This window comes from Ambystoma mexicanum, chromosome 11 (assembly GCF_040938575.1).
Source record: "Ambystoma mexicanum isolate Mex_15411 chromosome 11, UKY_AmexF1_1, whole genome shotgun sequence".
In the NCBI taxonomy this organism is placed as follows: Eukaryota; Metazoa; Chordata; class Amphibia; order Caudata; family Ambystomatidae; genus Ambystoma; species Ambystoma mexicanum.
In genome coordinates, this window is record NC_090934.1 from 871,715,420 (window position 1) to 871,732,282 (window position 16,863).

Below are 16,863 nucleotides of genomic sequence, written 5' to 3' on the forward strand. Positions count from 1 at the left end.
GCTGCACATTCCTGTAGTGCGTAGTTGGCAAGGCCCACCCTACCCCTAACAAGAACTGCCCTCGGATTCCCATACAAGCGATAAACAATGCATCCCTATACGCACCGCGCGACATGTATCATGCATCAAAATCTACTCGTGCATCAACGCAACCGACAAACAATCTACGAACCGCACCACGGCTTCCCGCCCTACCGCCAAACATAATGTTTCCCGGTGCCATACAAACCAAGCATCCTATCACGAATCATTTCAAGCTGCATTACATTCTCTCCAAATTGCAAACCTCTACCCGGCCCCGTGGGGCATGCCTGCAGCAGCATGAACTTCTTCCCATCCGTCCGTGCCCAAGGCCACCCCCCCGGCAGCTTCCCCCCGCCTGGCGGCGCAACTTATCCCCTTGCCCCAAAGCTGCGCCACCATCCCTCCCAACTACACCACTCGCACCCACTCCCACAGCCGCAAACTCGCGACCCACAACAGTAGCGTGCATTACCACAAAGCCGCCACCAACCCATGCGGCTGCCGCTGCCCCCCCCCAAACCCCTTCCTGGTCGCACAGGCCAACAAACGATGCAATGCATGCTGCGCACCCAACACTGCAGAACGGTGGCGCGGCGGCCATCACAGAAAACAGCAAACGATGCAGGGCATGCTGCGCGCACGACACTGCAAAACAGTGGCGCGGCGGCCATCACAGAAAACAGCAATACTGAACGAGCCAAAGTTGACCACGTGGCGTGCGGCCATCAAACCTGACTTGTGTCACGCACGCTGCCAAAAGCGGACATCGCACCAATCCCCCAGCTTCGCCCCGACCATATACCAAAGAACCCACCCCATGGCTGCGGCCGCCCCCCTCTGCCCCAACCCACCCCCTTGACCACACAGCCCTCCAAACGCGCACACTCCACAGCAAAACTGTGCTGCGGGCCACCATGGAAAACAGTAGTGGCGGTGAAGCCAGAGTTGAACACGTGGCGCGGCGGCCGTCAAACGCTGACCTGCGTCGCACGCGTTACCACAATGGACCCTGCCCCAATCCCCCAGCCTCACCTCGACACAGATGAACAGAAACAAAACCCCACAGCCGCGGCTGCCCTCCTCCCCCCCACCCCAAGCCCCATCATGGTCACATAGCCCACCAAACGAAGCCACGCATGCAGCGTATATACCACCTTAAAACGGTGGCGCGGCGGCCATCGTGGAAAACAGCAATGGTGAACAAGCAAAATTGAACACGTGGCGCGGCGGCCATAAACACTGACTCGTGTCACGCACATTGTAATAATAGGTATTCGCTGGTCCCCCATCTTCCTTATGACCATAAAACAAAACAGAAAAACCCAGAGCCGAAAGTTGAATCAAAGACGCGGCAGCCCTAAATACACCTCCCGTTGCGCACCTTGTAGCATCGACATTGCCTGGTCCCCCGGTTCTAGTATGACAAAATTAGAAAATGGCACGTGGCGCGGAGGCCGTTAAATGTACCCTCCCGTCGCGCCTTGCGCTAGTCTCCTCCCAGCTTCGTTTAGACCATCCATGAAATGCTAACGTGACTGCGCCCTCCACCCGTGTCGCAGCAAGGCCACCAACCCCCCCGCCCACCCCGAGAAGAAAAACTCCTCAGTGCCTGACTAAACAGCGGCACAGGCGACGCAACACCCCAGCTCCAATTTGGGCATCGTTGAATGCTAAATTATACGAGCCGATAACAGCCAGCTTGACCCTGTGAACGGGGAGCGACCGCCCTGAACAGAGAGCATATTGCCCTATCCTAGCTTGGACCCCGCCTGGCGTGTATTCCCTCTTTTCCCGGAAAGGCGCACTCTCCCGGGCCCCTTACAACCACGCACCCAACCCTACCTCTACACGTTAACGCCGCGTCCTACAAGCTCTCATTTACCTCCTTTCTCCGGCAGGAACCGAAATCTGCTTCGCTCGAACGCCCTTCTTCCTGGTCAAAACGACTTCTCGTGGCACGCCTGCGACGCCGCCCGACCTCCCACTTCCACTCCGACCGCGGCCCGAAATCCAACGTCCCTTCCTTCAAAACGAAATGTGTGCTATGGCGGGAGCAGGTACCGAGGGAAAGTGAAAGGGGCCTCCTCTCCCTCGGTTGCCTGCCCTGCCTTTCTATCCCCCCCCCGCTGTTCTCTTCTGGGGCGGGCCTACCCAAGTGCGCCCCCCGCTCCCTCCTGACATATCCGAGGAGAGGGAAGGAGCTGGGCTGGGCAACCCCCACTAAGGGGCGGCGCCTGCCATAGTTTAAAGGTAAAGGGCAGATGGAATCGGATTGCTTAAAGGGGATAACAACACGCATTTTCCGCATAGAAGTGTTGATAATCTCGGTAGAGGATCTAACCTAGTTGCGTGTGTGTGGGTGAGAGAAAACCTTTGCCACACACACCCTCTCCTCACAGACACCATCATGCGTTGAATATCTTCAGAAGTTCTTCAGCTTATCATTTTGCATGACATAAGTTATGTAATTTTTAAACTTCAACTATTACACCCCAAACTGCACATTTACATATTTCCTTGTTGCCAATAAATTGCTTTCTGATAGCAGAGCACTTAACCTGATTTTGCTTTAGGTGTACCTTACACTTGATCAGTGAAATATGTTGTCGTTAAGAACGTGATCTTTTATATTATACAAGTGCATACATCCACAACTGCAATTTGGGATTGTTTTTGTTTTCCAAATTAGCCCTCGTTGCGTGAAACGATTTGCACAGCCTCCGTCAGCAAGCATTGGTAATGCCAACAGTTTGGCCTTTTGACTGCCCATGGCCATGCTAATCCCTATGGCCATTCACACCCACTTCTTTCCCCTCCTGACCCAAAACACCACCTTAGATGGGTTTATAAAGCCGTACCATCAACCGGCATGCTCAAAGTGCCTGACAGGGTTTTTTTCACCGTAGTCTTCTCATAGTTGACTTAATTTGTGCTGTAAACATGCTTCTGGTGTAATAAAAATGTATTATACAGGTCTTCCTTCGACCATTATTTCTAACCACTCTGTGTCCTTTCAAAACAGTTTTGTGTTGTGTATATACATTAGGCCTTTGCCAGGCACTGCTGTTATATGCCAGGTACTCGCACCATTTTGCATCTGCTACAATCAATGGCCAGTTAATACCACTGGACAGTGCATGGCAAATGCCTTTTCCATGCCTGCACAAAAGCCAAATTCTTGCATTGCCAATGCTTGTTTTTATACTGACATGTTTGATGCAGAATGAGATTGGAATGGCAGTGAGAGGATAGCGCTTTCACACAACATGCTGGCAGAGCCGGCCTTAGGTGGGGCGAGACGGGTGACCGCCCAGGGCGCCACACCCCCCCAGGGCGCCATTAGCCCCCGCCACGTCAGCTCGGGGGAGTCTTTCAAGGGCTCCCCTGAGCTGGCGTTGTGGGAGAAGGCGCAGCAGGCGGCCTTTTACTGTAAAATGTGCCCACGGCGGCGGGTGCATTTAAATGCGCCCCTCCGCCGTGGGCACTTTTCATAAGAAAAGGCGCCATTGGCCCCACACCACGCCTACTTGGGGAAGTCTTTCAAGGGCTCCCCCGAGCTGGCGTAGTGGCAGGCGCCTCATTGTCATTGAATGAACCCGCGGCGGCAGGCTCATTCAATGACAATGGGGTGCTAACGCGCCCTATTTATCCTCCTCGCCAACACAAAAAGTAAAAAAATAAAAAAGTGGCCCATCCTGGCCCCGCCCCCTTCCGCCCCGCCCCCTGTTAACCAGGGGCGAGGGGGGCACCAATTCGCCCAGGGCGCTGCTGCCCTTGAGGCCGGCCCTGCTTGCTGGGAAACAAATCAAGTTATTGCGCACACAAACGACACAGGTGTGCATTTCCTATTTTAGACTTGCAACTGATGAATCTGAAGAAAAGTCTCTGGGATGGAACTTGCATGTCCAAGACTGATCGGTTAGTGGCAGGCTTCCATGGCAGTGCATGTGCTGTAGGAAAGTGCTCTCAATTTATAGGCAAAACCTATTTTAAGTAAGTGTTTTATGTACCTTTTATTTTCATTTTCTGCAATGTCACATTCTGAGGCAACCTTCAAATTATGAAGAACTATGTTTACAGGCAAGTAACTCTTTCCCCTTGTGATGTTGCTTCCTGTGATGTCACTTCCTGTGCTGGCATAAAATTCTAATTAAGGGGCCCTGCATTTAATGTGCCGCACTTGGCTCCCCAAAATCCTTGCACCGGCCATGGCCCCCACTGCTCCCGCGCTGAGCCATGACCGTACTCTCATGCTGTTGTTTCTTTGGAAGACTGCAAAATCATTTAAGACCGGGATCTCCAATCTTTGACTCTCTATCTGCATTAGCCAATGCATTCAATGGTCATGCATCATGGGAGTCGTACTCCAAAACCACTTTTATGCCACAGGTTGCAGAGCTCTTATTTAAGGCTACATCATAAGAAATCGTCATTCCAGTACAAACATCACCTTTAAAGTACTCCTTTACACTTCTCCTGGCTCTCAAAATAATACTAGACGCATGGGGTCACATGGGGGCGAGGAGCAGGCCATGCACTCTTGTCATTGGGTTTCCACTTGAGTAATAAGGGACTTCTTTGTGACAGATTTCTCTTTGGCCTCTCCGAAGGCGGAAGGAGATGTCAAGTTTCCTGATCTTTCCACTCACCACTACACCACTGGAATCCAGAGGTGCAAAGTTTGCTCGTCTGTACAGCACCTTGGCTTTAGAGCAAGCATGATTTAATCCCCTCATCAGAACAGCACCATACGTTATGTTGGCGAAGGAAGAATTGCCTCGGTCGTGGCCCTATTCTTATAATAATAATGTATTTGTATATCGCTTGTATCCAAAGAGCTTTACATAGCACATATTTACATACACTATTACTTAGTATTATTGCCCAATCAAAATTGGTGCTCTTCGGCTTGCTTTGCTCAAGTATCCCAACTGAGCATCGTTTGGCTGATGGGGAAGAGTCAAATCTCCTGGAGCAATCAACCTGAACTTAGAGGAATTCTTATGGGAGAAGCATGCAACCTGAACATGCACAAACGTTGATCCGAAGCTTTCTGTGCATAGACCCTCGCTTCTCCTCTCCGATGATGATCAACACGGCCAAAACTTGCTTAAACATGGGTCCTCAGATCCCTGTACCTACAGGCGACCCTAGCTACTCCTTACGGATGATGCCAAATGAGACCAGAACATGCCTAGACACTGACCCAGTTCCTGCTCTGCCTGTAGACCCAAACATACACCTCACTGATAATGTTCAATTAAGCCAAAACATGTCCAGAGATAGGTCCTGGGTTTGCTGTGCTAAGAGACGCAAGATACCTCACTGATGATGCCCATTGAGGCGAAACATGTCTGGGGTTGCTTCTGGTCTAATGCAAAAGGGATGTGACGTAGCAGTTTGGGCTGCGCTGTCCCCTTTTAGAGCAGGGCCAAGCCTGATTTGCATAGGATCTTTCTGCTTCTCTAATGGCATGGCTGGCTGGAACATAGCGGTCTGGATGTTTTCCCAGGGTAATGCCAGAGCTTATGATTCATTCAAAATGTTCCAGCCATCACTCTTTCAGGTTGCCAATAGTTATTGCGAGGTGGATGGGTATACCCAGATGTTGGTCCTGAGCTTGCTGTGCATTGGGACCCAAGTTGTTTACATGAATACTGGAGACAATCCTTGATGTCCAGGAAAATGATCTTGGCTATCACCAAGTCTGTCTTTTCCGGATCCATGCTCAAATTCCGAACTGGACGAATCCCTACTTTGCTCTTTAAAAAAAAAAGAAATGGAAAATGCGTAGCTCGGTCCCCCGATTTACCGGACACTCCCTCTCCCTAAACACTTAATGCCCACATCTTCCCCACTCACGCCCTGTAGTTTGGGGTCGGTGTTGGTGTTTTGCAAGATTCAGGCTACTATATATCAGAGAACCTGCAGGATCCTGTCACCCCAGCTATCGGCTAAAGCCTGATTTTGGTTTTGGGAGGTCAGAAAGGAGGAAGCCCAGGGGATGAATTAGGGAGACTTCCTTCCATGAACTCCAGAGTGAGAGATCCGTGGAAAAACAGCATTGGTAGACCATACAGTGCCAAGAAGAGCTTCTTTAGGTAATTGACAGTGGAGTTAAGCAAGACAGAGGCCCTCATTACGAGTTTGCCGGGACCCTGCTGGTAATTCTGGCTGGATAACTGGCAAATTGGCCCTACGGTCTCCACCGCCCAATGTCCCGGCATTACCAGGATATTACGGTCAGTGAAGACAGCAGTAAGTTCCCATTCAATGGAGTCCCATTGGATTGGATTGCTTGAATCACCGGCACCTGATTCAGGCATTTCTTTGCCGGTAGGGGCCTGATCTACCGGCAGGTGAGGCCTCCCGGAAGATCTGTGGCCCCCACCAGCAAACTGGTGTTTCACTGGTCCAGAAAAAATGCCATTGCCGGAATTACAGGCATTTATTCTGGATCAGCAAAGTTATAATGAGGGCCAGAGACTGCACCGTAGAACAACTTGGAGCCGAGCAATAAGAAGGCATGAGGACTCTGACAAATGAGGTTTACTATCTTACACTGAAAAACATGGACGACGTCCAGAAGAAGTGCCCAAGGCACTTCTTCTGTGGCCAAGCAGGGGAACTGCTCATCTCCACAGCAGGCATCAGGAGTGAAGGAACTAATTACTGAGCAGTATTCCTCTTAGCAGGTGGTATAGCCCTCCAAGCTCCTCTCCCATTAGACAAACCAGGACCTAGGCACGGTTCTACACATTTCCAGATTCTTGTGGAAGATTCTGCATCAAAACTGAATATTGGATCAACACCACAGGGATGAAGAAAGCAGTACTACATGAAACATGGGCTAGCAGAGCCCCAGGTAGTGTTAGTGTGGTTGGGTGAGAACATTGTGGCCAAAGAGCAGAAGCTGCATTCTTGACTTCGAACTGGTAACCTTGCAAGCAAAACATCTCCAGCAGAAGCCATACGTCGCCAGATCTATGTTGTAGGACCAGTTGTTCCAAAAAGCTACAAGCAATGAAAGCCTCCAGTGTCAGTCAACTTTTATTTTTGGTTGCAGGGCGTGCCCCTGGACCATCCTTAACAATGCCTCCTCCACCCTCTTTATCCCTACACCATACCCTGTGTATAAAGGGGGAGGGGCAGGGGAATACCAACAGCATCTAAAACACAGTCTGTACCGGTAACATAGTGCCTGCTACTTCTGAAGTAGTCCAGTGCTTAGGGCTTTACAAAGAGCTGGCAGAGTCTGTCATAAAATAGTCTGTGGTACAAACAGATTGAATAATGTAGGATTTATTGTTTAAAAACAAATGCTTTCGTAATGACTTTTTAAATACATTGTTACAATAAAAAAATAATTCTATACAAAAAAGCCATATAAAAAATGAAAAATATGCAAAAATGTGCTCCCCATACATATCTCCCGGATACATTCTAATACAGAAACATTCCTACAAGTGAATGAACACGTAATTCGATGGATTCAGGTTAACAAATGAAACAAAATGAATGATTTCTTGCACGCTTTCTTGCACGATTCCTGCGGTGGACAGACATAAAATAGATATTTTAATGACTCTCCATTCTTCACAGCATATTTACAGTATTGGTGAGACTTTTTGCATTTCCTTTTAGGGTACCTGTTGGGTAGGTAGGTACTCTACTTCTCCATCATGGGGTTTTGCATGAATTCACATGCTCATGAATATTCCCCATCGTCTGGCTGAGAATCTTCGGTACAGTTAAAGCAGTTTAGCTTTTGCTAAAAACTGCTAGTCTTCTCTGTATCCTATCAGCGTCACTTTGTGTCATAATGACCCAGCCAATGATACCCGTCCTACTAAGCTCCACCACTGGTGGCCAGCTTCAGATTTTTACGGCACGTTGTTTGTGTTGGGAGTCCTTGTGTTTCTCTTCTCGAAATCCAATCGTTTTCCTCTCTTTTTTGTCTATTATTGTGAAAATTCTTCATGGTATACTGCCACTTTATGCCTACCAGTGGCAGGGACAGAAAACAGGGGGATGCGCTCCCCCGCGCTTTCCCTGAAGGCACAGAAACTGTGGCGCTGGGCCATTGCTCAACGCTTGTTGCTCATCCCATTTCACCTGGCAGGCGTCCAAAACGGTCTTGCCACAAATGGGAGTTTCAGCAAGCGCAAGTGGATCGTCTCTTCTACGAGTGGGGTCACCCTCAAATCAACCTTTTTGCTGCAGCTACCAGCGCCAAGTGTCAGAGGTTTGCCAGCAGATATCCCAAACCAAGGAGTCTGGGGACACCTTTCTCGTTCCCTTGGGAGGGCCTCTTCCTGTACACTTTCCCACGCTGTTGCTATGAGGGATCAACACACTCAGACGTTGCCACTTCAAGAGGATCTTCATTGCACCAGTGTGGCGCAGGCAGATCTGGTACTTGTACCTTCTCCATCTGTCGGTGGCTCCAGCTATCAAACTGCCTCCACTTCCTGACCTCGTCACCAGAGAAGGAGGGTCAATCCTGCACCATGACAAGCGGCTCTGAACGTCACAGCCAGACTCCTGCAGCCCTAGAATTTGGACACGTCTTACTGTCTTTGGAATGCAAGAAGATTCTGGCCAAGGCCAGGGCTCCCTCTACGCTTGCTTGCTACAAACACTAGTGGAAGCGCTTTACAGTGTGGTGCCGACCACAGAGGATTTCTCTGCTGCGCGTAACAGTGCAGCATCTTCTCCCATACCTGCTATCGCTGGCTAAGGCCTGAATTGTCCATTCATCTATCAAAGTACACCTAGCCACCCTATCCAGGTACACCCGGACTCCAGGGAGGCTCTCCCTGTCGTAGCACAGGCTCATTAAGTAGATCCTTAAAGGCCTTTTCAGAACATTCGCTCTGGTTTAGGTGCCTGCCCCGGTGTGGAAGCTGGACGTAATACTGTCCAAACTAATGGGGGCCCCATTTGAACCAATGCATCAAGCTACTTTGAAGTTTCTATCCTAGAAGACCGCCTTCCTGGTGGTATTCACCTCAGCCAGGCGGGTCTGGGAAATGCAGGCTCTCTCCTGTAAACCTCCATATTTGTCATTCCACTCAGCCAAGGTGGTTCTGTGAACTCATCCCTCCTTCATGCCAAAGGTACCATCAGACTCATCTTAACGATCCTTTGGTTCTACCGGTTTTTTTCATAAATCCTTCTTCATCTGCTGAAGGGGCGTTTTATTCGCTGGACGTTGTGCGTGCTCTGAAGTTTAACATTGCACGCACAAAGTACTTTTGAAAGACGTCTCAACTGTCTCTCCGGCTGTATCATGCATTGCCATCATCTGGCCAAGAGACCGCTTCCAGGCCTATTCCACTAGAGCCATCGCAGCAACGACAGCGTTTCTCTCTGCTGTTCCACTGCTCGACATCTGCATGGATGCTACATGGAGGTCTGCCCACACCTTCACAAGATTGTACTGTGTTCACAGGGATTCCACAGAGGAGTCCAGAGTCGGGCAAGCAGTTCTGCGCAACCTGTTTGTTTGAGGTGAGTCTGTTCCAGGGGTACGTGTATTGCTTCTGTTAGCCTTGACTCCTCCAGTTGCGAATCCATGCAAGACCCCATGCAGGAGAAAAAAACAAGTTATTTACCTGTAGCTTTTGTTCTCCAGCATGGGTCTTGAAGCGATTCACGTGGGAACCCTCCCCCCTTCCCCGCTTTGGCTCTTCTTGGATCATACTGCCACTTCACGTGCACTACCAAATCTGAAGATGGCCACCAGGGGCCGAGCTTAGGAGGATGGATGTCATTGGCTGGGGCAGTATGACCTAAAGTGACACTGATAGGCTATACAGCAAACAAGCAGTTTTTATCTTACATCTAAACTGCTTTAAATGTATTGAGGATTCCCAGTCTGACAATGGGGAACGGTCATGAGCATGTGAATCCATGCAAGACCCATGCTGAAGAACAAGAGTTACAGGTAAGTACCTTGTTCCTTCTTGAGGTTGAAGGAGGTCCACAGCTTGCACTTTGTTTTACACAGCTGTAATCTTCTATTGAGTGGGTCTGTTACTTATTTGGAGCAGGAAACTGCACAAGACTCTTGGGAGTCATCTGGCAGATCACTGGTGCAGACACCCTGGGTTGTTTTACATGCAATTTGCACTAGTACAAGTACAATTACCATTAGTACAAACATTGTCCTAGTTCATAATACATATTCCTTTAATACATTTTATACATCAGGGCAATGTTTGTCCTAATCCTGCTAGTGTCCTGTTGCAAAAATGTTGCAAAAATGCATTAAACGAATAGCTTTTCTTTTTTGCACTAGGGTAATTTTTGCTCTAGAGGAATAGCACTTGCACCTGTGTACAGGTTCTCTAATAACGCTCTGCTTTGTTTGCCCTTTCCCTTATTTTGGGACTTACCCAACTCCAACACAAGGCACGCAGCTGTCAAATCATTTGTGTTTCTATGGAGCGAAAACTCTCAGCTTTGATAAAATGAATAGTTTAGCCTGGTTGTGTCGCCAGGTGTTGTCACAGTGGCAGCCCCTAAAACCAATTGGCTGCTGAACTGTATGGCAGAGGCTCACGTGGTGTGGAGGAGTCTAAGTGCCACAAGGTTAATGGCAGCCAATGAAAGGGGTGCAGCTACTACCAAATTCACATAATCCGTGAAAAGGTTGCATTCTCCTTACTGGCTGGCTCACAGTTATAATAAGACATCATATAAAGCCTTCACCTTTTCAAAGAGTGAAACTTTTTGTTATTCTTAATGATTTTCTGTGTATTTGCCAACAAGCATTTAACTCCAGCTACTGCTTCACCATAGCAAACAAGCTTATCTCTCACTATTAAAAAATGCGCACATTCATTATTGGTGATAATATGAGGGACAATTGCTTTATGTGACGCTAAGATATGTAAGGTTAACATTAACAAGAAATGCTGTTGGGAAGGGGAGACGACCATCCCACACCCTGAAGCGGTTCAGAAGAAGGCAAAGGCTGTGATATGTAATATAAGAGACTATGTGGGAGGAGTGTGCTCTTAGAGGCCTTTGCACGATCACATTATTGCATGCTTCATAGATGTGGTGCACATGCGGGAACAAATGCCATCTTAGATATTAGCAGCCATAGTGAAACACAAGGCTTAAATGCAGCGCGGCAGCCAGAATTCCAGGGCTAGGCCGTAGACTTCAGGAAAAGAATAGGTTGTATACTGGGCACTAAAGAGAAAAGTCCGAGCAGCAGAGATCCAAAAACCCTTAATTGTCCTAAAGGTTGCCAGTATTCGTGCTCTGGGAAGAATGTGCCCTGCAAGGCCAAGGGAGGAAGGCTGAGTGTCTGTGTATGATACAATCCCACAAGAAAGAGGGCACATGCCTCTGACCCCCACCTGTCCCAATTCTAGGTTATTGCACACAAATACCCTAGCCTTAGGACCCCTGAATTCCAAGATACCCGCCAGTCCCAGACCACTGATCATGAACCTGTTAGACCCCCGATCGTTCAAGAAAGATCAAAAAGCAGGGCTTTCTCGCCTTAACTTCTGGGTCAAGTGATTTGTGCTGTGAGGTGCATGGAGGGAGCAAGGGTGAAAGACCTTGGGGAGGTGCCGGCCTGTCTGGTTTGAATGAAGTTTGTGAGTTGGTATGATCTCGGCTCCCCCACCGCCCCCCGGGCCCCTGTCTGCTTGTACCATGTGCACTGCTACATAGAGATGTATTGTTTACTTTGCACTCAAATTGCCAATTAGCCACCATCCCATGACCGATGACAACTGCAGCATCACCCACGTGGAAGATGATGGACAGAAGGGGCTGGGACCAATGACCTGGCATCCCCTATGGAGCAGACAGCCTATTTATGGGTCTCACCAACCAGCCTTGCGTGTTCCTACTCTATTTGAGGATGTCACTGATGACTTGATGTACCTTCTTAATGTCCTGCTCATGCAGATTTTGGCAGAACGTTCGGCAGCCGCAGAGCTCTTAGTTGGCACATTTAGGAATAAAATACTTGTTATCCCTGCATGAGGTGTCTTGGGCCTTTTTCCCTAGCGGTTGTATTTTTTCTGGTGTGAGCTTTCAGGGGCTTTCCCTACAATGCCTTGCAAGATCGGTGATCAAGTCTGGGTCAACAGTACATCAAATATTTCTCTGTAATAGACATGTTTGAAGAAAGGTTACAGTTACTAACTATAAAAAACAAAGTATAAAAACATTGAGAATGCTAGCAGTAACTGTTTAGACTATTATTAATCACTAAACATAAAATATAACCAATATTTATGAGGAAGGAGATAGGCTTTCCCGGATGCTGGCCTTGCAGGATCAAGGATACAGAGGATTGAAAATGCCAGCTGATAAGAAGATTTAACTCTTAAGCATAAACCCAATTAGAATATAGTAGCTGATAATGTTTCACTATCTTCCATTCCACACCTGTACCAGTTTTGGCCTGCCCTAGTCCACCACTTGGATGTCAGTGTGTCTATACATTCTGCCCACTGGTTAATTTTCCCAGTACCCTACACTTTATCCTGCATTTTACCCAGTACCCAGGAAAGTAATTGTTGCTGTGATGCTTTGTTATTTTTAAACAAAAACAAAAAATAAAACTGCAGAGGTCTTAATTACGGGTCTGCTTATTGGCTTTGCTAATACGACCCAAATCAATTACAGTGATGATAATTGATCACAGAATTCACGATATTCCTGGTTTTGGAGTCTCATTGGACACCGTTGTGGACAGTAATTCCTCCTAGGTGAATACCGCTATTTTAAATGGGGGGAGGACCTCCACTTACAACCTGATGTGTTTTTAACATATGGATCTCAAGGCCTACACTGGACTTGTGTGGTGAAACAGGTGATATTTCAAAATTCCCCAACTTGTAATGAGTCGCAATCTCCATGTTGTGGGGAGGCCCGAATCACAAGTACAGAAAGGAAAAGGTCTGAAGTATACTGGGATTAACCAGGCTCCACCCAGATCCTTTCAGTAAGGGAATACGCCAATGGTGATCAAAAGCCTTAGAACTAGTGTCTGCACCTTGGACTAGGCTGCTTCCCTTGGACTACCCCTCTCCAGCCACTTCTGCACAGAATGTGGAAACCTCCTTTACAATAAGTGAACTATTTCCCTAACCACTTACACTGAAAACATGGGTTTTTCTAAGGACCTAATGAAAACCTGATTAAGACCACCCAAACTCATTCAGTATAAAAGGAAAACACATAACCTTCAAGTAAATTGTGTTTATGAAAGGGTTGCTATCAACTCTGAAACTGGTTGTTAAAAGATGTACACAACTATAACATCCTAGGAATAGCAATCTAGTTCACAGCAACAAAACATGAACCATCTACTTTGCCCACATGAAGGCAAAGGTATTTTACAAACGGGTAACGATGCCAATTGCAATGAGTCTGCCGTTACAGCTCTTATATTTATGAAGGTGTGACTTGCAGAGATTGAATGACAGGGAACGTTCTTCACAACCATGGTTTCTTTTGCACTCAGAATGAAACTCAAGAGCACATGGGCATGATATAAGCAGGGGTACACACATAGAAGAGCTCGAGGCTTGTGTTGGGAAATCTCAAGAGAATGTTTCTCACCAGCCGATGCCTTCTCCTTGCCGGTGACCCCAGACACACCTTCATCTCCTGCTGTGACCCTTCCTATTGCTGCTGCTCCTACGAATTCTGGTGCTTTCCTCTTCAAGTGACCTAGTGATCACACTTCTGTTGGCACGCAATCCCCTTCAGGTGGGGTAGAGGACTCCATCAATTCCTGCAAGTGTTATGATTTAGTTGTAGCTAAACCCACAAAGGATCATGATAGAAAATGTTGTACAATCCAGCAAGTCCAGGTTTGTTCTCTTAGATACTGTAACGCGATCCATCTTCCTCTTTACCTGGGACCACATTTTTACTTTTCTAGCCTGCCACAGAAGTCTGAAAAATGCCAACGATTCCCAGAGTCCTTGATTCTTAAGTATAAATCCAATAGGTTTATCATATCTAATCATCGTTTCTGCTCAACCCGCAGTTTTTCTGCTGCCACAGGAAAGGGGAAAGCCCCTGATCTTCCAGCTTCTGTAGTTACTGATGAATAATGTAAATCCTGGGAGACCAGGAACAAGAAGTTCTAAGTGCTGGTCTGGCTTTTAAACAGGTGAATGCGTTGGCTGCTATGATTAGCAATATGTATGCCCGAGAAGGTATAGCTTGGAATACAGAACATCTTGTAAGATTTGTCTAGGCTTGATGCTCGCAAAGAGGCAGCGAGACAGCTTCATATAAACCAATCTGTGATCGAGACCCCTGCTAGATCCAAGGCCGAAGGAGTGTCTATGGGTTTACACTCTGTTTACACATCAAAGAACTTGAAAGAACTTCCATATTTACCTTTGTTTCGATATTTTGGCAACAATAGAAACTTGAAAGAACAGATTTACCCTTCTTGGGCTAAAGGGTGTGCGGTCCAGACCAATAGCTCATAAGCCTTGGTCTCTTCTTCGCAACTTTAAGTACCCAGCACAGTGGTACTGAACAGTAGGCTTCACCCCATAGAAATAATTTAAAACACTAAATATTCTATCTGAACATCATAATTCAGTCAGCAGTGCCTACACACCACCATAGACAATATTTACACTGCGGGATGTCATGGTCCTTCCATGAGGATGTCTTCAACATCACCCTTCACGAGTTACATCAGAGCTTCAGAAATAGGTGCATTTGGAGGCTCCAGTAAAGGGCTCATCTTAGATCACCGGAAGGGGCAAGAGCCCCTGCCCAAAGTGTTCATTGGGCTAAAGAACTCAATGTCTCAGACCCGTTTTACGACTTTCTGATTTGAACTGGTTCCTTATTCTATAACATTTTCATATGGCCACACTGATCAGTGTCCAGTAGGTCAATAGGATGCATAGTTGTCCACACCTATTGAGGAAGAATTTCGTGTTTGCAATCCTTGGCATTCACAACCAATACCAAGAACTATGTTACTGTCTGGACTTTTAAGAAGACATTGGGCCTCATTACGATTCTGGCGGTAACCGTGCCTGAAATTCCAGCAGGTTACCGCCGGACTCGTATTACCATTCTGCCTCTGTGATTCCCTGAATTACCGGGGCATTACGACCCCAGTGACCCGGGAATTCCGGAGGCGGAATTCGGTAAATCCCCATTCCCATGGAGACCTATAGGACTCCATGGGGAAGCGGAAACACCAGCACCATCTCAAGATAGTGCCGGTGTTTCCACGTCCGCCTGCAGGCGGGTGGTGTTAAACCCACCAGGTCAGACCTGGCGGGAATGACACCTCCCACCTGCAGAACTTAAGATCACCCGGTCTGGAAACAACGGTGGCGGCGGGTTTACCACAACCGGTATTTCCAGACCGGGTGACTCGTAATGAGGCCCATTGTTTTTGCAGCCATAACAGCTGCAGGAATAATCGGTGAACTTCAGGCCATGCCCTGTAAAGAGTTTGTTGCTGCTTTTTACAGAGACTAAGTTGTACTCTTTATGGTTCATTTTTAAGTCGCAAATCATTTTTAGTTTGGGCTATTGGGTGGTGCTTGCCACCTACAAGCTGAAACTATTGCATTAGAGTACAGATGGGGAGGAATGGCATGTGAGGAGGGACACATAGCATGTAGGTGCTGTCTGGTTATTTGCCAACCCGTTGAATGCCTATGGCCATGCTAGTCCTTATGGCCATTCTCACCCAGTTCCTGCCCCTCCCCACCCAAAACACTTCCTCATGAAACACGTGTATAGGCGTGTTAAAAATGCCACATCATATCATAACTCTTTGCGCTCCCTTTCATCACGCTTTACCATCAAACTTTGCACTCAAAGTCCCTGCCAGTGTTTTCTCAAAGCACTCTTCCAAGAGTTAATAACTTACCTCTCCTGATACAATAATAGTTTCCTAAGCAGGTCTGCTTTCAGCCACTTGATTTATATTTATAAGCACTATGCGTGCCCGACACTGAAGTCCTGTTAAAACACGCATTGACAAAGCCAACAGTTTTGCCTTGTGTACAAGTATTAGGCATTTGCCAGGCATTAGATGCCCAGGTACTTGCAACATTTTGCCCTTGCTACCATCAATTCGTGTTAATACCACTACGGCAGAAACACGCACCTAGAAACACTTGTGTACAGGCGCGTTGTAAATACATATGGCAGCGCCTGACAAGCGCCTTTCCAATGCCTACACAAAAGCCCAAGCTGCTTCTTTTTGCTGATAGAAGCCCATTTATGCTCCCATGTTTCGACCCAGGCCTCGCAGTGATTGATTTGTGATGTTTTAGGCATTACTTTGAAAGTACCAAGATTTTGTTGAGCTCTGGTCATCTTTGTTGTTTTCGGGATCTTACCTGTAGCAGCAATGCATTCCAGCCAACCACTGACAGACTGTTCCTTGTGTTTCTTGTTGTTGCATAAATATGTGAAGATCGTGTCAGTGCAAGCATTTTCCAATAAATGCAGCAACTTTGACTGTCCAGGCGCATTAACATATTTTGAAAATATGTTCCACCGCGCTTTCTGCTGACATTGTGGTCTGGACACCTCACTCAGCTGTGAAGTTTATTTTTGGTCAGCCGATGCTTTTCCCTTTGCCTGCTTGATAGTTGGTTCTGAGCATGCAGTTTCCCTCTCAGGTTGTCTGTCTCAGCCATGTTGGCAAGGAGGGATACAAGAAGACACATAACAATTGCAGTCATGATAATTCAGGTATTCTTAACCCTTGCTTCATATCCTCACAACACCACCGACCCATTCCCACACAGCGTTACTAGGGGGGGGGCTGAGGGGGCTATAGCCCCGGGTCTTTTG

At 47.5% G+C, this 16,863-nt stretch overlaps 1 protein-coding gene across 2 annotated transcripts in view; it reads left to right on the forward strand.

Annotated features, from left to right (window-relative positions):
- Nucleotides 1–16,863, forward strand: part of B4GALNT4 (beta-1,4-N-acetyl-galactosaminyltransferase 4) — an 834,734-nt gene that overhangs the window by 709,409 nt on the left and 108,462 nt on the right. The window lies entirely within an intron of this gene.